Here is a 22,108-nt window from a genome sequence, read left to right as displayed (position 1 = left end):
TCCAGTTGGTCCAGGGGTATTTTCTGGAAAGTGAAACACACACCCAAGGCTTCGTTCACACCTGCGTCAGGACTCTAGACGTTCATGGGATCCGTTGGAGCTTTCCGTCAGGGGAACCCATGAACGGAATTCAAACTGAAACAAACGGAAACCATAGGTTTCCGTTTGCATCGCCATTGATTTCAATGGTGACGTATCCGGTGCAAATGGTTTCCGTTTGTCACCGTTGTGTAAGGGTTCTGTCGTTTTGACGGAATCAATACCGTAGTCGACTGCGCTATTCATTCCATCAAAACAACAGAACCCTTACACAACGGTGACAAACGGAAACCATTTGCACCGGATCCGTCACCATTGAAATCAATGGCGATGCAAACGGAAACCTATGGTTTCCGTTCGTTTCAGTTTGGATTGGAACGGTGTCCCGACGCAGATGTTAACGAAGCCTTAGGGCTCATTCAGACGAGCATAAAAACTAAAGTTTTCACGCAGCGAGAGTCTGTTGCGTGAAACTCACAATATAGGACATGGTCCAGATATTGCGCGGGTAGAATTGGGAGGCAGGTCCCACAAGGTAGCCGCTTATGCGGATGACCTTCTTTTCTTTATCACAGCCCCCAGGATTTCCTTGCCTAACCTGATGGCGGAGTTGGGTGAATACTCGACACTGTCCAGTTTTAAAATCAATTATTCAAAGTCGGAGGCGCTTAACATATCATTGACACAAACTCTGGTGGCCGACCTGGCGGAGTCGTTCTCCTTCAAGTGGGCTAGAGATTCGCTCAAGTATCTGGGAGTCAGGCTCCCGAGTGTGCTGTCTCGCCTCTATGAGGTGAACTTCCCACCCCTCCTTCAAAGGGTAAAGAGGGACTTGGACTTGTGGACATCGGGTACTTTTACCTGGTTCGGGAGATGTGCTATATTTAAAATGAACATTTTACCGCGGATCCTGTACGTCTTACAGGCTCTGCCGATACACATCCCGCGCCCCTTCTTTCAGTCCCTGCTTCATAAGTTCATTTGGGCGGGGAAACCTGCTCGTATTGCCAGATCCATGCTCTTTCGTGCGAAGTGTGAGGGCGGTGTGGGCCTTCCGGATTTCGTGTCCTATCATCAGGCCTCCCACTTGGTACGAATTCTGGACTGGTTCAGACATGCGGAGACTAAAGAGTGGGTGTCCATGGAACAGGTCTTTATGGAAGTTCCGTTACAGGCCCTGCCGTGGTTAGGCACACATGTCCCTCGGACAGCACGGACGCACCCGACAATAGGGCCCACTCTGGCGGTTGCGGCGCGGATTTTTACTCGTAAGGAAGTCTCCCCCTCTCCATCCCCGATGTTTCCGGTTTTGGGTAATCCTGCATTTCCCCCGGGGCAGGAGGGAGGCCCATTTCAGCACTGGTTGAAGGCAGGGAGAGGACGTGCGGCCCATTTTTTGCAGGATGAGGTGTGGATGAGTGGTACCCAGCTGTCGTCCTTGTCGGATCCGATCCCTTTTTCTGTATGGCAGGTCGCCCAATTGAGACACTTCCTCGTGTCCTTAGCGGAGCCAGCGGCATACGCGCGAGATCACTCCCCCTTTGAGGTATTATGTACGGGCACAAATCCGACACGCGTTATCTAGGCTCTATGCTCTCCTGATCTCTCCCTCCGATCTACCCACGCCTCCATACTTGCTTAGTTGGGAGAGGGACTTAGGCCTCACATTTACCCCCGAGCATAAGGAACACCTGTTCCACACGACACATAAGTCCTCTATGGCTAGTAGATTTCAAGAAGCAGGGTATAAGATTCTGTCTCGATGGTATAGGGTGCCTTCCAGATTGCATGTGATGTTCCCGGCGGTTTCGCCGTTGTGTTGGAGATGTGGTGACCATGTGGGTACTCACTTACATATTTTTTGGGATTGCCCCAAGCTGACGGACTTTTGGTCGGAGGTGTGGCGCATTTCCTCAAAATTTACAGATTTCCTACTACCAAGAACACCCGGTCTCTTCCTGCTTCATCTGTGTGAGATGCTTCTATCGGTCTATCGACGGTCAGTGGTGCGCCATCTGGTGAATGCGGCCAGAGCGTGTATCCCTGCGTTATGGAGACAATCGTGCCCCCCGACGGTGGACATGTGGCTTGGTAAAATTCAGGAGATTATGAGAATGGAGGATCTCACGGCATCAATGAGAGGATCCCATGCCACCTTTCTCAAGACGTGGCGTGAATGGATTCGCTTTCAGTCCTCAGAGGAATACAAGACCGTCATGGTGTCTTGAGTCAATTCAATGGGTCCTAGTGGTCAGGTTGGTTCCCTCCCCCCCTTCTTTCCTTTCCTTTTTCTGCCCTCTTTTCTCTTTAGTTGCATTGCAACGTTGCTCTACTCCACCTATAGGAATATATGCATGGCTGCGGGTCCAGGATGCATACCAGAGCGCCTTTAGTTTTCATGTTGTTAGCGGTTGGTGCTATACTTATCTGTGAATAGAGTGCCTATATACTGTTATATGTTGGCCTGCGAGCCGATGTAGGTGCAGCCCTGCGCTGAGCCATGCTGTACTGCTCTTTTGAAAACAAAAATAAAATAATTAAAAAATAATAATAATATAGGACATGGTGTGAGTTTCATGCAACAGACTCTCGCTGTGTGAAAACTCCTGCATGTGTGAACGGCCCCTTTGAAGTCAATGGGACCGTGTGCTGTGCGTGATTTCCATGCACAGCACACGGATGAGATTCAATGGGCCTTAAGAGGGTTTTACACTGGCAGACGAGTGTTCCTAGAACGCTCGTTTTCAATAATTGCCCTGGGGAACGATCGGCAGATGAACGTGCGAACGCTCGATCGTCTGCTGGCCATATAGTTTTAAAAAAGTAAAATATTATCGTTGTTGGCAGCACATCTTGGTGTGTAAACAGGGAGACGCGCTGCCGACATGATGATAATAATGTATGGGGACGAGAGATCGGAGTAACGACTGCTCGTCCCCATCCATAGCTCCGTGCGATAGGAGCAAATGACTGCCGATCAACGATGTCTCATGGATCGGCGCTCGCTGCACCGGACTATTGTCGGCCGATGTAAAAGGCTCTTTAGTCTCGTAGCTGAGGGTTGGATACAGTCTTGACAATCCTGGACTCAAGACTGATACATTTTACATGCACTGATACATTATAACAAACTATCAGGGCAGTTGATAAATTTATGCTGATGTGCTTAGCTCGCAGAGGATTGTTTACATTGATACATTGTAACAAATTTGTCGAGATCTTAGTAAGGAATTGAAACACAAAGCATATCAGAAAGTTGCAGAACTTTTTATTATACAATGATTTTCTGTGAACTCTTCCTCGCATTGTTTTATCATCACACAAATGCCACATAAACACAAGGCTGCGGTCGATTGTTTCTGTATATTGAGGCGCGAGGCACAATCTGGAGGAGGCATCACCCCTCCCTGCTCTACTAGTAAAACAAGATATCTGTTATTGATAAATAAATTATCAATACTCTCTTTGTCTGTGAACTGGTCCACGCCGGACACATCGGATTCTTATCTGACTGCGTTTATTTACTGTGAAATCCTCAGATAAATCGTCCTTCTCCAGAGCAAACATACAATAAGGAGATAATCCCTCAGAAAACAGCGGATCCCGACACCCAGAGAACACACGTCATGAGCAGTGTCCAGCAGACCATCCTCCGAGGGCCCCCAACACTGCAGTGCCCATGGAGACCAATGGGAGACAACCCCAGATGCTGACAGGGGTGCAGGTCACTTTTTGGGTCATGGCTTTTGTTTGCCATCTAGGATAATAGAACAGCCTACTGGTGCATGAATAGAATACCAGAATTACAGTGAATACTGACATACAGGAACAGAGGAGTAGAAGAGAATTTTTTATTTTTGGGGTCTGGTGACAAGGTTGGCTCTTCACAACAAGACAGCTGTACGCGCCATTTAGGGTCTGTAGGAAGCTCAGCTATTTCCGTCAGCGCCATAGTCGTTCAATGGAGCTGCAGCGGACAATGGTCCCTGGCGCTCAATTCAAAATCCTTGAAGCGAGGTTCGGGCCCCCTTCTAGTGATCGCTGGGGGTCCCATGTTGGGGCCCGCAGTGATCATACAGCTATCCTGCAGGTAGGTGATGAATGTCCTTAGTGAATAACCCCTATAAGGCCATACACATGAAACGTGTTTGGGCCTTTTTTTTTTTTTTATAACATTTTTATTACATTTTTCCAAAAAAAAAACACAAATCATACAGTAATGCATTGCCATAATAATCAGCATTACAAAAAAATGTACAAATGAGCATGAGATAGTAAATGCTTCCTAGCAAAATAGGTTTAATCTTGGATGGTATTCCCCAGAGGCTATCAACCCTCCTTCATCTCCGCTGTCCTTCCCATCCTTTAACTGGTTGCCGACACAGGACGAGTATGCTCGTCCTGAGCGGCGAGCACTTCGCGCATTAGGACGAGCATACTCGTCCTGTGTGACAGCCGTCCCTGCGCGCGATCGAGAGCGGGGCAACGGCTGTAATACACAGCCACGGCCCCGCTCTGACAGCGGAGAGGAGAGAAACATCTTCTCTCCGCTGTTAACCCTTTGAACGCCGCGATGACAGCTGATCGCGGCGTTCAAGGAGAAGGGACTGCACATTGATCGCGTCACAGAAAATAACTGTGACGCGATCAATGCCCACAACTCATATGGCCAGGCAGCCCAGGGTCCAGTGAAGGACCCCAGGGCTGTCTGAACATATTTCCTGTTGTTAGGGCATGCTGAGGTATGCCCTAACAACTGCCTGTGTACGATCAGTAACAGGCTAATGTACTGGCATATAGATCTATCCCAGTACATTGCAGTTACAAAATAAAAATCTAAATGATAAATCCCTTTATGGGATTAAAAAAAAAGTTAAATGAATGTAAAAAAAAAATAATGGTAAATAAATAAATAAAAAGTAAATAAAATACACAGAAATACACATTTTTTATAATAAATCAACTTTTTAAAATATAAGTCCCAAAACATGAAATAATAGACATATTTGGTATCGCCACGACCGTAACAACCTGTACAACAAATGTATAACATTATTTATGATGATCGGTGTATGGTGTAAAAAAAATAAATATTAAAACTGCTGCGCGACTGCTTTTTTTCTGCATTTTAATCTAATTAAAAATTTATAGAAATTAAACGATAATGTATTTGTACCAAAAAATGGTACGTACATAAAGTACAACTCGTCCCGCCAAAAACAAAGTCTCATACAACTACGTCGTACAAAAAATAAAAGCATTATGAGCGTCGGGATGCAAAGAGGGAAATTTAAAAAAAATTGCTCTGTCCTCAAGGCTAAAATTGGCCGTGTCCTTAAGGGGTTAACCCCACATGTCGGATAGTCCTGTAAACATAGTTACATAAACTCACGTAACTGCCTAACTAACACATCAAAACAATACATAAAACAAATAAGAAATGAGAGCATACATAACATTTGGAGCTTCGTGAAGCAGTTCACCCATTCTGGCAGCTAGTCCGCAAGAAGAAAGAAATTTAAGAGGAGATATACGCTTTATTCCCGTGGTATTTTGAGGTGTTTGGGCCTTTTTAACCAATTTGTTTTATTGCTCCAATGCCTTTAAAATAAAAAAAATGAAGCAACTTTGCCAATAGTCTTGATTCAAAATCTCTCAGCGTTTTATATCTACAGCTCCTATGCAGAGCTATACGTCACCATGGTAACAGACTGCAAACAAACCCTAAGACTATATAGAAATGATCAACGAGCTGCTGTTGGTGGAGCTTTTGGGTGCATTTCCATGGGAAGTTTTTGGCCGTGCAATAAAAAAAAAAACATAAAAATGTGCGGTTTCTACATAAATTACCTTGGTTTGCAATGCGGTTTTCACAGTGAAACCAGCTCAGTGCAGACTTTCTTATACAATGATTACAACCGGATATACATTATATAAGGTTCATCGGTTGGATAATATAACCTGTGATCTTCATCAGTCAGGGATGTGCTGCGCTCAGCGTCTTCAGCGGTGACGTCTACAGTATAATTATACGAGTGTCTAATACACGGCCCGGGGCAGAGACTTTCCCACATCCAGCAGAGGAGCCTCAGACTCTGAACATATAAGCTTTACATCCGTCCTCTCAGACTATCGCCAGGTGGTTGTTTAGCACAACACCCGGAGAGGCCTGACTCATCACGCTGTAAGGGTATGTTCACACGATAACTGCAATTACGTCTGACATTACGGAGCTGTTTTCAGGAGAAGACAGCTCCTGAATTTCAGACGTAATTGCAAGTACTCGAGTTTTGCAGGGAGTCTTTTACGGACGTAATTTGGAGCTGTTCTTCATTGGAGTCAATCAAAAACTGCTCCAATTACATCCCAAGAAGTGTCCTGCACTTCTTTTAATGAGGCTGTAATTTTACGCGCCGCCTTTTGACAGCGACGCGTAAAATGACAGGTCGTCGGCACAGAACATCGTAAAGCCCATTGAAAGTAATGGGCAGATGTTTGCCGACGTATTGGAGCCGTTTTTTCAGACGTAATTCGAGGCGTACAACGTTTCCATTACGTCTGAAAATAGGTAGTGTGAACCCAGCCTGAGGATATGTTCACATGGGCTATTTTCAGCCCTAAACGTCCCGAAAAATGGCTGAAAAATTTGGAATCAGACCGCCTACAAACATCTGCCCATTGATTTCAATGGGAAATACGGCATTCTGTTCTGACAGAGCGTTACTTTACGCCTCAATAACGGTACGTAAAAAGACACCCCGTAAAAAGAAATGCATTTCACTTCTTGAGCCGTTTTTCATTGACTCAATAGAAAAACAACTCCAAAACGGCCGTGAAAAAACGGCTGAAAATTAGGAGCTATTTACCCTTGAAAACAGCTCCGTATTTTCAGTAGTATTTTGTTAAGGTCTGTTCACACTCTTAACAAAATACGGCTGAAAACAGTCCGGATTTTCTGTCGTTTTTTAATCAAACTAGCATTTTTTACGGCCGTTTTTGGAGCGGTTTTTCTATTGAGTCAATCAAAAACGGCTCCAAAAATGGCTCAAGAAGCGACATGCACTTCTTTTTACGGGGTGTCTTTTTATGCGCCGTTATTTGAAAATGAGGCGTAAAATAACGCCCCGTCGGAACAGAATGACGTATTTCCCATTGAAATCAATGGGCAGATGTTTGTAGGCGTTCTGCTTCCGATTTTTTTAGCCGTTTTTCGGAACGTTTACGGCCCGAAAAACGGCTAAAAATAGCCCATGTGAATATACCCTAAGCTTGTGAACATACCCTTATATCCACACAACTTCAATTGTTCACGTTTTTTTTCCACTTTTTTTGTTCACAGTAAACACCTATGTCCTTCCTGTAAGTTCACACATAGCGGAAATACTGCAGATTATCCGTAACGGATTTTGTTGCGGAAAATCTGCAGCATAGCAGAGAGTGGACGAGATCTGAACAAATCTCATCCACACGCCGCGTAAATAAGGAGCGGAAAAAAACACTAAAAAATTGACCTGCGGTGCGTTATTTTTAATCTGCAGCAGGTCAATTGTATTTGTGTAATCGCTGCTTTTTGTTGCGGGGTTGGACTTCAAATGAGAGGTAAAACCTTCAACAAATAGCAGATGTTGTATTTTTTGCGGCAAAGAGACTGATTTTTCTGCAAAAAGCGCAACTCAGAAAAAAAAAGTGCTTCTTCGTCCTGAGATGACGTTTTATAACACGTGACCACTGCAGCCAATCACTGGCTGCCAGGTCACATGGTATAACACGTCATCCCAGGAGACCGGCCTGCAGGATGTCAGAGGGTAAGTATGTGTTGTTGTTTTTTGTGTGCGCAGTTTTCCACATTCGGGATGAAAAACTGCACCACAATTTGGTGTGGTTTTTCGGCCGGAATTCCCTGCGGCAACCAGGATGGATACGCTGTGTACCTTTACGCAGTGCGTCCGCCCTGTGTGAACATATCCTATATGTGTGGATTGCACCCAATGCCAAAATGGCGCCAATAAACAACTTTCCGCATCAATAGGAAAAACGCATATGGTGGTATCCCCCGGAGGCTGTAGTCTTCCATACGTCACAGTCATTTCATGTCGCATTAACTGCCGGCACCTTCCCACAATGGCTGCCTCATAGAGGTGGATCCCAGGAATATGGAAATCAGCGCAATCCAGTGACTAATATCTTGGGTGTATTCACAAGCGGCAGATGTGCTGCAGTTATTTCTGCCACTTTCTCATTCATCTGAGTGAGGCTTGCAGAAATTCATGCCCCTGCAGCGGAGACAATCCCAGCTAGTTTATCTGCATTAGGACATTTACAAAGGTCAGCATTTAAAGGGGCAGTCACCATGACTGGTCCTTTAAACTTGATGATAAGCCTTGAATTGGTTGTGTCACATATTCCACCAATCAAATCGTAGTACAGACATGGCAGATCAAGAAAATGTGTCCGGATAGAAGGTCTCCCGAGGACCAGAGAGGATAATTCTTCGTCACTCTCATCAGCAAATACTCAATGTCCTTAGAAGTCATGAAGATCACAGGAGGTCATAGATGTTAAGTGGTGATAAACATGTCCGGGCTGCTTTCAGTCTTCGATGGTCCATTTATAAACACACTTGTCGTCGTCGTCGTCCAGCTTTACCATTATAATACAGCAATGGCTGCTAGTCATCGGAGAAGAATGCTTCTCATCCTGAACCGGCAGCTGCCGGTCTACATCGAAGCTCGCACCTGGTTCACCCTGATACCGTCCCTACTGTAAGGGGAAGGCCACATGGAGCTATTTTTACAGCTGAGCCAAACATGGTGGCAGCGCGGTTGTTGGATGCGTTGCGGCCGAGCTAGCGCTGCTACGTGTTGTGGCATTATTCTTAGGGCGGATTCAGACGAACGTGAGCATTTTGCGCGCGTGGCAGCAGCGTGACAGCTCCGTGTGTCCTGTCCATATGGATGCACGGCTGCGTGCTTTTCGCGCAGCCGCCATCGTTATGACACTCCATTTGGATGTTTGTAAACAATAAAGAACGTGGTGCTTTTCTATTTACATTCATTCTTTTATAGCTGTTGCGCGAAAAACGCTTCTCCAATGGAAGTGCTTCCGTGGGGCATGCGTGATTTTCACGCACCCATTGACTTCAATGGGTGCGTGATGCGCGAAAAACGCAGAAATATAGAACATGTCGTGAGTTTTACGCAGCGGACTCACGAAGCGCAAAACTCACGGACTGTCTGCACTGCCCCATAGACTTGTATAGGTCCGTGTGACCCGCGTGAAAACCAGGCGGGCTGCACGGACGAAAATCACTTTCGTGTGAATCCGCCCTTAGGTTGCCATCAGACACGGCAGATTTTGTTGTAGAAATTTCTGCAGCTGAAAATCAGTTCCATTCATCGAAATAAAACGTGCAGAAATTCCGGCACCTGCAGCAGAAACAACAAATACAGGTGAATGGAACGGATTTTCAGACACAGACATTTCTGCAGCAAAATCTGCACCTGGAAACACAACACACCCAGCATGATGAGAACACGACATCATCAAGGAAACAGCAATAAGAGGATTTTACTGGTTTGGAAAATTCCCAAAAAACAAGAACAACGAGTCACAGCGTCTAGAAATAAGAGGGAAAGTTAAAAACCCTGCAGCACAAGGAAGGAGATTATACTTTTAATGTGAGTCAGAGGGGTGCGACAAGAGCTCCACCGAGCAGACACGTGGAAAGTATGACAGCTGAGGGCTTGTTACAATTGGATCCAGTCTGAACGATGCTTTGTGAGGTAAACACAGCAGCAGCACAGATCTCTCCCTGTCCCGATAGTCCAGGTTAAATGTTCACCCTGTTTAGAATAGATCATAGAGGATTGTATAGACTGGATGCAAATGTAACCAACCCTCAGCTGTGAGCACGACTAGATCAGGACAGGTTTTTTAGCCTCTAGATGTAAACAAGAATCGTTCCATTCACTGACAGTAAGCACAACAAAAATCTTGAAACTGTGGAGGAATTGATAAACTATTGGGGAGATTTATTAAGACCATTTTTTTACATGCCGGTCTTAAACGGAGGTTCCTCAGAGTGAAATGCGCCAAATATATTAAGAGGTGCGCGCAACTGGGGAAGTTCTAAAAACAGAAAATTAAATCTGTCTGCTACGATCACGCGTTGATTTGCGCTACAATTTCTCGGTCTTTTAAAAACGATAAATCTGCTGGAAACTTGCGGGCCACACCCCCACCAGGTTAAATCCGCCCACTTTTCAGGAGCGTCGAGAGGAGAGAAAAGTTGCAAATTTATGTACAAATAGGACGTGCGACATCATTTCTGACTTTTGTAAGATGCAGAACTGGCGCAAATGGCTTAATAAATTCCTCCCAAAGTCTATTAGAAAGTGGCAGAACATTTCATTATACAGCGAACAACATATAGATTTTATTTTTATCTTTTTAAGAAATTTTTCCTCTGATTTTTAACAATGCCGACACCCAACAAATCTCCTCAGAAAATTATTTTGTCTATTTCTGCGATCATCTCTTTAAAATTTTACACGAACAAATAATCGCAACGGCTGACAATCGACCAACGTCTCCCATGATTGGTCAGGTTGGATTTTTTATTCTGGTTATTGGCTGATGCTATAAGTTTCTGCTGTAATTGGCTGATTAACAGCTGATCATTCACTACTTTACAGACTTTTGTCTTTTTTTACCACGTTATTGATCTGGCCATTCAGTGCGTCAAGTTGATGGTTGGATGACACAAATGATCCGACGTCGTAGCGTGGCGGGTTCACAATTATAATACGCACTGTGAAAATAACCCGGTCTAAAAGCGGTAGATAATGCACAATATCGCACAGCAATCTACCGCGAACGGACAGAGCGATAATAACATTACGTATTATCACCGTGAGGCCCAGGCCTAAATAGTGACCTTTACCGTCCAGTGCCATTTACTGTTCATTCTGAATAGGGAACGACTCAGAAAGTTGCGTGACTTGTACAGAAGTGCATGGCGGCTTCAGCCGTACGACCGCGGGCACAAGCCAGTCACATGACCCCAGAGCGGAGACGTAAATGCTGCTTCTTGTATCTTTAAAATAATGGTCATTCAGGATATTAAGGGAAAGCTGTTTGTTTAGTGTAATAAAGCTAATGACACGCGTTTTGTGTATTCTCCTGGGATGACAAACGCTGATTAACGTCCTGAGAAGACGCCATTGTCCTGTTATCTGTGCTTGTTTTACATTGTGCATTGTCCCCATCCCCCAGTCCTGCAGCTTGTCTGGTTTCAATGACTCTTATCAGTCGCCTGCAGGAGGTTTCACATCTGCAGCTACAGACCATGAAATGTGCGGGGAACTCTCACTGACCACGGATGTTACATACAACACGCCAGCGCGAGGAAACGGCGTATCTAAGCTGTGCCCAGGGTGCACATCAGAAAGGCTAAAAATACAGACATGAAACTATCACATCACAAGAAGTCACTTCAATCATAAACACTGGAGGAGCTCGGTCATATGAGAGAGAGAGAGCGAGAGCGAACGAGAGAGAGAGAGCGAGAGCGAACGAGAGAGAGAGAGCGAGAGCGAACGAGAGAGAGAGAGCGAGAGCGAACGAGAGAGAGAGAGCGAGAGCGAACGAGAGAGAGAGAGCGAGAGCGAACGAGAGAGAGAGAGCGAGAGCGAACGAGAGAGAGCGAGAGCGAACGAGAGAGAGCGAGAGCGAACGAGAGAGAGAGAGCGAGAGCGAACGAGAGAGAGAGAGAGCGAGAGCGAACGAGAGAGAGAGAGAGCGAGAGCGAACGAGAGAGAGAGAGAGCGAGAGCGAACGAGAGAGAGAGAGAGCGAGAGCGAACGAGAGAGAGAGAGCGAGAGCGAACGAGAGAGAGAGAGCGAGAGCGAACGAGAGAGAGAGAGCGAGAGCGAACGAGAGAGAGAGAGCGAGAGCGAACGAGAGAGAGAGAGCGAGAGCGAACGAGAGAGAGAGAGCGAGAGAGCGAGAGAGCGAGAGAGCGAGAGAGCGAGAGAGCGAGAGAGCGAACGAGAGAGCGAACGAGAGAGCGAACGAGAGAGCGAACGAGAGAGCGAACGAGAGAGCGAACGAGAGAGCGAACGAGAGAGCGAACGAGAGAGCGAACGAGAGAGCGAACGAGAGAGCGAACGAGAGAGCGAACGAGAGAGCGAACGAGAGCGCGAACGAGAGCGCGAACGAGAGCGCGAACGAGAGCGCGAACGAGAGCGCGAACGAGAGCGCGAACGAGAGCGCGAACGAGAGCGCGAACGAGAGCGCGAACGAGAGCGCGAACGAGAGCGCGAACGAGAGCGCGAACGAGAGCGCGAACGAGAGCGCGAACGAGAGCGCGAACGAGAGAGCGAACGAGAGAGCGAACGAGAGAGCGAACGAGAGAGCGAGCTAACGAGAGAGCGAGCGAACGAGAGAGAGAGCGAACGAGAGAGAGAGCGAACGAGAGAGAGAGCGAACGAGAGAGAGAGCGAACGAGAGAGCGAGCGAACGAGAGAGAGAGCGAACGAGAGAGAGAGCGAACGAGAGAGAGAGCGAACGAGAGAGAGAGCGAACGAGAGAGAGAGCGAACGAGAGAGAGAGCGAACGAGAGAGAGAGCGAGAGAGAGAGCGAACGAGAGAGAGAGCGAACGAGAGAGCGAACGAGAGAGCGAACGAGAGAGCGAACGAGAGAGCGAACGAGAGAGCGAACGAGAGAGAGCGAACGAGAGAGCGAACGAGAGAGTGAGAGCGAACGAGAGAGCGAACGAGAGAGCGAACGAGAGAGAGAGCGAGAGCGAACGAGAGAGAGAGAGCGAGAGCGAACGAGAGAGAGAGAGCGAGAGCGAACGAGAGAGAGAGAGCGAGAGCGAACGAGAGAGAGAGAGCGAGAGCGAACGAGCGAGAGCGAACGAGAGAGAGAGCGAGAGCGAACGAGAGAGAGAGCGAGAGCGAACGAGAGAGCGAACGAGAGAGCGAACGAGAGAGCGAACGAGAGAGCGAACGAGAGAGCGAACGAGAGAGCGAACGAGAGAGCGAACGAGAGAGCGAACGAGAGAGCGAACGAGAGAGCGAACGAGAGAGCGAACGAGAGAGCGAACGAGAGCGCGAACGAGAGCGCGAACGAGAGCGCGAACGAGAGCGCGAACGAGAGCGCGAACGAGAGCGCGAACGAGAGCGCGAACGAGAGCGCGAACGAGAGAGCGAACGAGAGAGCGAACGAGAGAGCGAACGAGAGAGCGAACGAGAGCGCGAGAGAGAGAGCGAACGAGAGCGCGAGAGAGAGAGCGAACGAGAGAGAGAGCGAACGAGAGAGAGAGCGAACGAGAGAGAGAGCGAGAGAGAGAGCGAACGAGAGAGCGAACGAGAGAGCGAACGAGAGAGAGAGCGAACGAGAGAGCGAACGAGAGAGCGAACGAGAGAGCGAACGAGAGAGCGAACGAGAGAGCGAACGAGAGAGCGAACGAGAGAGCGAACGAGAGAGCGAACGAGAGAGCGAACGAGAGAGCGAACGAGAGAGTGAGAGCGAACGAGAGAGCGAACGAGAGAGAGAGAGAGAGCGAACGAGAGAGCGAACGAGAGAGAGAGAGCGAACGAGAGAGAGAGAGCGAACGAGAGAGAGAGCGAGAGCGAACGAGAGAGAGAGAGCGAGAGCGAACGAGAGAGAGCGAGAGCGAGAGCGAACGAGAGAGAGAGAGCGAGAGCGAGAGCGAACGAGAGAGCGAGAGCGAACGAGAGAGAGAGCGAGAGCGAACGAGAGAGAGAGCGAGAGAGAGAGCGAGAGCGAACGAGAGAGCGAACGAGAGAGCGAACGAGAGAGCGAACGAGAGAGCGAACGAGAGAGCGAACGAGAGAGCGAACGAGAGAGCGAACGAGAGCGCGAACGAGAGCGCGAACGAGAGAGCGAACGAGAGCGCGAACGAGAGCGCGAACGAGAGCGCGAACGAGAGCGCGAACGAGAGAGCGAACGAGAGAGAGAGCGAACGAGAGAGAGAGCGAACGAGAGAGAGAGCGAACGAGAGAGAGAGAGAACGAGAGAGAGAGAGAACGAGAGAGAGAGAGAACGAGAGAGAGAGAGAACGAGAGAGAGAGAGAACGAGAGAGAGAGAGAACGAGAGAGAGAACGAGAGAGAGAGAACGAGAGAGAGAGAACGAGAGAGAGAGAACGAGAGAGAGAGAACGAGAGAGAGAGAACGAGAGAGAGAGAACGAGAGAGAGAGAACGAGAGAGAGAGAACGAGAGAGAGAGAACGAGAGAGAGAGAACGAGAGAGAGAGAACGAGAGAGAGAGAACGAGAGAGAGAGAACGAGAGAGAGAGAACGAGAGAGAGAGAACGAGAGAGAGAGAACGAGAGAGAGAGAACGAGAGAGAGAGAACGAGAGAGAGAGAACGAGAGAGAGAGAACGAGAGAGAGAGAACGAGAGAGAGAGAACGAGAGAGAGAGAACGAGAGAGAGAGAACGAGAGAGAGAACGAGAGAGAGAACGAGAGAGAGAACGAGAGAGAGAACGAGAGAGAGAGAACGAGAGAGAGAGAACGATAGAACAAGAGAGAGAACGAGAGAGAGAGAACGAGAACGATAGAACGAGAGAGAGAGAACGAGAACGATAGAACGAGAGAGAGAACGAGAACGAGAGAGAGAACGAGAACGAGAGAGAGAACGAGAACGAGAGAGAACGAGAGAGAACGAGAGAGAACGAGAGAGAACGAGAGAGAACGAGAGAGAACGAGAGAGAACGAGAGAGAACGAGAGAGAACGAGAGAGAACGAGAGAGAACGAGAGAGAACGAGAGAGAACGAGAGAGAACGAGAACCTCGCAACACCATCCCCCAGGAAGACGCGTAGTGTATATTGTGTGTTTTATTACACCCTAGGTCACAAATAACAGGCCCAGATACACCAAATCAGCAGACAGTATCACACATGGTAGGATTAGATACAGCGGCTGACCAGACAGTATCACAAATGATGAGATTAAATACAGCTGACAGTATCCCACATGATAGGATTAGATACACAGCTAAGCAGACAGTATCACACATGTTAGGATTAGATACAGCAGCTCAGCAGACAGTATCACACATGATAGGATTAGATACACAGATCAGCAGACAGTATCCCACATGACAGGGTTAGATACACAGCTCAGCAGACAGTTTCACACATTAGGATTAGATACACAGCTAAGCAGACAGTATCACACATGTTAGGATTAGATACACAGCTCATCAGTGTGCTCTCCCTGGACATTATTTGGTGGTTTTGGTTTTTGTTGTTCCTTTGTCTCCGTGTTTGTCGTGTAAATGGAGGAGAATGTGCGACAGGAATCTGCAGAACCGGTTTGTCTGGTCTGATTATCGGAGGCTGCAGGTGAGTTTTGTGGACGTGGCAGCGGAATGTCCTGGATTAGAAGTGAAATAAAAGCCGGAGGGGAAACAAAATCAAACTCTGGAAGCGATCCCTGAATATTAATATCTGCTAAATAAAAAGATGGATTGTGAGGCCCGAGGCAGCACCCGGCCCCTCTGAGGAATGCTCTGTCTGCACCCAGGAGCCTGGAATAATGTGAATACCGCCATGTACCGCTCCTCGCTGCAGCCTGAAGACTGCGCCATAGACATACAAACACCCGCTGCTTACAGAATACAGGCCGCTGCAGACCTCTGGAAATAAAGCTGAATCACTGTATAATGAAAAGTTCTGTAGCAATTCTTCTAAATTTTTAAGATCTCTGCTTGCTGTCATTGTTTACTATAGCTGTGCACCGTGATTCCTTTATGTCTTTTTGGCTATGATGTCGTCGCCGTGGTCATGAAACCAGAACTTCCTCCCGTCACACGAGCAGGAGGTAGGAAATGACACAATGGAGGCGGATTCCAGGAAATGTCTGAATGAGCAGAACAGAGGACGGGGGCAGTTTCCTTTCACTGTCACATTCTCAGGCGTCCTCGTCGTCACCTCAGACCAATGACACATTAGCGAAGAAACAAAACTGGCATGACTAAAGCCGACCACAGATGTGAAGGTTCTCCCCTGATATGATGAGCGTTCCTAATAGGGTAATAGGCAATTAGTGATACCATGTGTATCGCACCCACACAGGAATACCACGCGTATCGCACCCACACAGGAATACCACGCGTATAGCACCCACACAGGAATACCACGCGTATAGCACCCACACAGGAATACCACGCGTATAGCACCCACACAGGAATACCACGCGTATAGCACCCACAGGAATACCACGCGTATAGCAGCCACACAGTAATACCACGCGTATAGCAGCCACACAGTAATACCACGCGTATAGCAGCCACACAGTAATACCACGCGTATAGCAGCCACACAGTAATACCACGCGTATAGCAGCCACACAGTAATACCACGCGTATAGCAGCCACACAGTAATACCACGCGTATAGCAGCCACACAGTAATACCACGCGTATAGCAGCCACACAGTAATACCACGCGTATAGCAGCCACACCGGAATACCACGCGTATAGCAGCCACACCGGAATACCACGCGTATAGCAGCCACACCGGAATACCACGCGTATAGCAGCCACACCGGAATACCACGCGTATAGCAGCCACACCGGAATACCACGCGTATAACAGCCACACCGGAATACCACGCGTATAGCACCCACACAGTAATACCACGCGTATAGCACCCACACAGTAATACCACGCGTATAGCACCCACACAGTAATACCACGCGTATAGCACCCACACAGTAATACCACGCGTATAGCACCCACACAGTAATACCACGCGTATAGCACCCACACAGTAATACCACGCGTATAGCACCCACACAGTAATACCACGCGTATAGCACCCACACAGTAATACCACGCGTATAGCACCCACACAGTAATACCACGCGTATAGCACCCACACAGGAATACCACGCGTATAGCACCCACACAGGAATACCACGCGTATAGCAGCCACACAGGAATACCACGCGTATAGCAGCCACACAGGAATACCACGCGTATAGCACCCACACAGGAATACCACGCGTATAGCACCCACACAGGAATACCACGCGTATAGCACCCACACAGGAATACCACGCGTATAGCACCCACACAGGAATACCACGCGTATAGCACCCACACAGGAATACCACGCGTATAGCACCCACACAGGAATACCACGCGTATAGCACCCACACAGGAATACCACGCGTATAGCAGCCACACAGGAATACCACGCGTATAGCAGCCACACCGGAATACCACGCGTATAGCAGCCACACCGGAATACCACGCGTATAGCACCCACACAGTAATACCACGCGTATAGAACCCACACAGGAATACCACGCGTATAGCACCCACACAGGAATACCACGCGTATAGCACCCACACAGGAATACCACGCGTATAGCACCCACACAGGAATACCACGCGTATAGCACCCACACAGTGGTTTTTAAGACATTAACGTGAAGTTTTCTCATTCATACATGACTGTTCACAGCTGAATAATAATGAGTTTGTGGTAACGGCCTCAGCAGAAACTTCCCAAATGATCTGATTATCTCCTGTAAGTGTTTATTAAGTTACAATATTCTGATTGCGCACAATGCTCAGCTCCGTTGTATAGAATGGACTCATTGGAAGGGGAAGGAGGTTTATTAGGGCCCTTTAATCTCTGTAATGACTGTCCAGGGTTAATGTCGTCGGTAATTAGACAATACAGGCTCATTATCCCCTGAGTCGCACAGTAGTGGATTCACAAAACAATGAAAATGGAGTGAAACGGATTTAGGATCCTATAATTTCCGCCATCAGCAGCAGCGTCTGGATTTCTACTGTCTCAATGATGTTACTTCTATCAATGCAACACATCGGGATTAGATTTTCTTTCTTTACTCAGTGGATTAACATCAGAGGATTACATGATAATCTCATTACAAACTATAGGAGTTTGGCCTTTTATTTGAACATTATTGTCACTTATTCATATGGAATTCTCATTGAGATAAATTGATCTTGCAGTGATATATTTAAGACCCAGCAAGTAGCCCGCCACGCAGCATCCTGGGCGACAGATGCATTTTGGGAAATACATAGGGAAAGAGTTCTCGCTTCTCGGCCTTTTGGCTAAGATCAAGTGTAGTATCTGCTCATGCTGAGGTCAGTAATCATCCCTGCCGGTGGATAGGACACCATCGTGGAGGGATGACAGAACACCGAGGTGAGGGCAGGGAACCACAACGGTCATCGCTCTAGTGTTCGGACTTGGTTTTAAGGTACCATTTGTAGGTGACCGAGCGACCGCCGGATCGCGGTCAGGAGGTCGGGTAGTTTGGAAGCCCGAGTTGCTATGTGCCCCAGGGCTGGTGACCCTGGGGTGCCCTAACTCACTGGGGGTGGGATCTTCTGGCTGGGAGATGAGGAATTTTTATACCTGGCGGATGTCCAGGCTGTATCACAGCGCACATCCACTTATTTAATTTTGTTTTTCACTGTATGTTTGTCACAGGATTTTCGGATGCGGTGCCTTTTGGGACCCTTCCAAGGTCTAGGGGGAAAATGTGTGGCTTTCTGGTTCCTTTTTCCACTGCAACCCGGCCTCCCTTCTTCGGAGGGGAGGTGCAACCAGATGCAGGCTCCAAGGTGGACACTGGGGTGGCAGCCCAGGTAGAAGCCTTGGAGTGTTGTTGGGTCTCCCTAAGCTTTGGCAAGGGAGGTTCATTGATCCTCTAGGCCTATGGTTTGGATGGTCGGGGCATGGTTATGCGGAGCCTCTCTCTTTTAAGAGAAGGGCTGTGATAGACTGCATCCTTCTGCACTTTTTGTGTGGCACCTCTGCACTTAGTAGTTTTCACGGTCTGTGCATGGCCCGGGAGCCCGCACCGCAGAAAGAACGGACATGTCTTATTGTGGCCGTCTTCTGCGGTCCGGGCTCATTGAAAACAATGGCCGAGGCCATGTGCATTGCCTGCGATTTGCGGGCTGCTTGCGGCTGACAGTCCGCTGCCGGCCAACCCGAAAATCACGGCCGTGCACATGGCTACGGTCGTGTGCATGAGGCCTAAGGCCCCATGCACATGAACGTGCTTTTGCGGCCTCAATTCCCCCGAAAATCCACGGGAGAATTGCGGCCCCATTCATTCCTATGGGTCCTTGCACACGACCGTGGTTTCAGGCTCCTAGGAAATAATGCAAGCGGCCATGTGCACAGCTCGCGATTTGCGGGCGGCTCGCGGGTGTCACTCATGTTCCTCTTCGGCAACATCATTTTCTTCTCAAAGTGAATCAGAGGATATACCCCGACAACGTCCATATCAACCATATAGCACCAGATCAAAAAGAAAACTCACACAAAAACAAGGTTTCAATAAAAGAAAACCAGTAAGGGAGGAACCATCCAACAGTTTAAAGGTAATTAACCTGTCCTCTCATGTTTTTTCCACATCTGACTTGGAGATTCTTAAGAAGGGGCTAACGTTCTCCCCCTCTGCTAACTTTGACGTTTTTTCTGCTATCAAGGACTTGCATATATTTGGCAGGTCTTTAATATACAAGAAATTTTTCTATAGGCCCGTTTCTGAGGAAACCTTTACCACCATGGAAGAACAACTAACCTTACGTGCCCTGGAAGAGCTTCTTAATGAACAAGATACGGATACAACAGGTAAAATACCTGCACATCTGAAAATAAAGTCCAAACGATTTCCTTCTTTGGCTGTTTGCCCGGCTGTTGATATGTTTGTCAAGTCTGTAAGCAGAGAATTTGAAAAAATATCTAGGAGTGTAAGATGTGACAATCTCACAAATATAGAACGTCAAAGTCTTCGGCAAATTGCCAAAATGGACGACATAGTATTCAAAGCGGCCGACAAAGGTGGCAACATAGTTGTGTGGCCCTGCAAAATGTATGAGGCAGAGGCCTATCGCCAGCTACATAACGCTGAATGCTACAAAAAAATGACCTACAATCCTCTCTCTGCTTACAGACTTGACCTTCAGAAACTTCTGAACACAGCGGTACAGAGGAATATCATATCAAAGGACGTAAATATAGCACTTACCGTCTCTGAGCCGACTATTCCAACTCTATATCTGTTACCTAAAATCCATAAGAATGCCACAATTCCACCTGGTCGCCCAATTATTTCAGGCAAGGGTAGTCTCACGGAAAAAACATGTCTGTTTATTGATCATTATCTGAAGGACATTGTTAAAAATTTACCATCGTACACTCGCGATACAACAGATCTACTACAAAAGATCAATGGCATCAATATGGAGGATGATATGCTGCTCGTAACCTGTGATGTCGAGTCGCTTTACACGAGCATTCGACACACTGATGGTTTGCGAGCAGTGTCCTATTTTCTATTGATGGAAAATATGGAAACATCTTTCAGAGAATTTCTATTGAGTCTTCTCGAATATATTCTCACGCATAATTTTTTCACCTTCAACGGGTCCTTCTTCCTACAGCTTCAGGGTACAGCAATGGGGGCTGCATGTGCACCCTCATATGCCAACTTGTTCCTGGGGCTGTGGGAGAGGGACCTGTTGGATGGTGGTCGGGATGTCTCTATGGACCAGGTCACATTTTGGGCCAGGTACATAGATGACATCCTGATCATCTGGAGGGGTACCCCAGACTCTTTGAAGCACTTCATGGACAGTTTAAACATTAACAATCTGAACATCAAACTTACCTATCAGTATCATAAAGATCAGATAGACTTTCTGGATGTTAAATTGTTCAAGGACCAACAAGGGTTTCTACAGACGTTTTCAGAAAATCGACTTCTGTCAACGCATTACTCCATGCGTCGTCTTCCCATCCGACACATATTATAAGAGCTGTACCCATTGGACAATTTCTTAGAATCAAAAGAATTTGTTCATCAGAAGAAATTTTTGAAAAACAGGCGTTTGAACTAACAGAACGTTTCTTGAGTCGAGGGTATAGCAAAAGGTGTATTAAAACAGCATACCATCGTGCAAAAACAACCCCAAGGGAGAATCTGCTATTCTCCAAAAAAATACAACAAATCGATCCCCGAGTAAGGTTCACCACAAACTATCACTCAAGATGGCCTCAGATGAACGCTATTTTGAGACAATTCTGGCCCATTCTCCTGGCAGACCCTAACATCGAAAGACATGTCACACAATTCCCATGTGTATCGGCTCGTCGTTCTCGCAATTTGCGAGACCATTTAGTGAGAAGCCACTATCAACCGAAAAATTTAAAATTTCCCTTTGGGACAAAAGGACCAAAATGGGGCTGCACCCCATGTGGACATTGTGTGGCATGTCCAAACATTGACCGGGCCACTACATTTGTTGACGCAAAAGGGGAAAAAACATACAAAATCACGCAACATATTAATTGCTCCACAAAAGCTGTCGTATATTACGCTACATGTCCCTGCCCAAAAATATACATCGGTCTAACGTCTAGAGAATTGAAAGTGAGAGTCAGGGAACATATGCGTGATATTGCTGGGGCAGAGAATATGGACTCTATGGACCAACTTAAACTAAAACCCATAGCCCGTCACTTCAAAACACACCATGCGTGCAATCCAAAAGATTTAAGAGTTAAGGGCATTGATTGCATTAGGATGGGCATTCGAATGGGAGACATTGGCCAAAAGTTGGCTCAATGCGAGTCGAAATGGATTTGGACTCTCAACACCCTTTGTCCACAAGGTTTAAATGAAGTTCTCAGCTTTGCGCCGTTTCTTTGACCTATGGTATCCCCAGCGGTCCCATTTTTAATTGTTCTTAATCTATTTTTAATGGTACTTTTTTGTATCTCCTATATACAGACAGATGAATGGTTGAGGCACCATAGATTTGTATTCCTTCTGGAAAGATGGAGATGATATATTGGAACACAACCCGTTGAAGACGTACAATATGGATCAGCTGCTATATTCATTTATTTATCTATTTATGTATTTTCTTTGGAATATGAATGTAAACATTATTATTATTTATGTAATCACTATTGGTTACATATTGTTTGTAATAGCTGACTTTTTTGAAACCAATGAAATTTTTCATA

At 47.1% G+C, this 22,108-nt stretch overlaps 1 long non-coding RNA gene and 1 pseudogene across 3 annotated transcripts in view; one reads left to right on the top strand and one right to left on the bottom strand.

The window, feature by feature from the left end:
* LOC142661007 (uncharacterized) overlaps positions 1–22,108 on the bottom strand; it is a 57,502-nt gene that overhangs the window by 28,390 nt on the left and 7,004 nt on the right. The gene's annotated exons all lie outside the window — the stretch shown is intronic.
* Positions 18,152–18,240, top strand: LOC142661322 (U2 spliceosomal RNA; annotated as a pseudogene).

This window comes from Rhinoderma darwinii, chromosome 9, assembly GCF_050947455.1.
Source record: "Rhinoderma darwinii isolate aRhiDar2 chromosome 9, aRhiDar2.hap1, whole genome shotgun sequence".
In the NCBI taxonomy this organism is placed as follows: Eukaryota; Metazoa; Chordata; class Amphibia; order Anura; family Rhinodermatidae; genus Rhinoderma; species Rhinoderma darwinii.
Note: the sequence above shows the minus strand (reverse complement) of the source record. Positions and strands in the feature narration are given on the sequence as shown.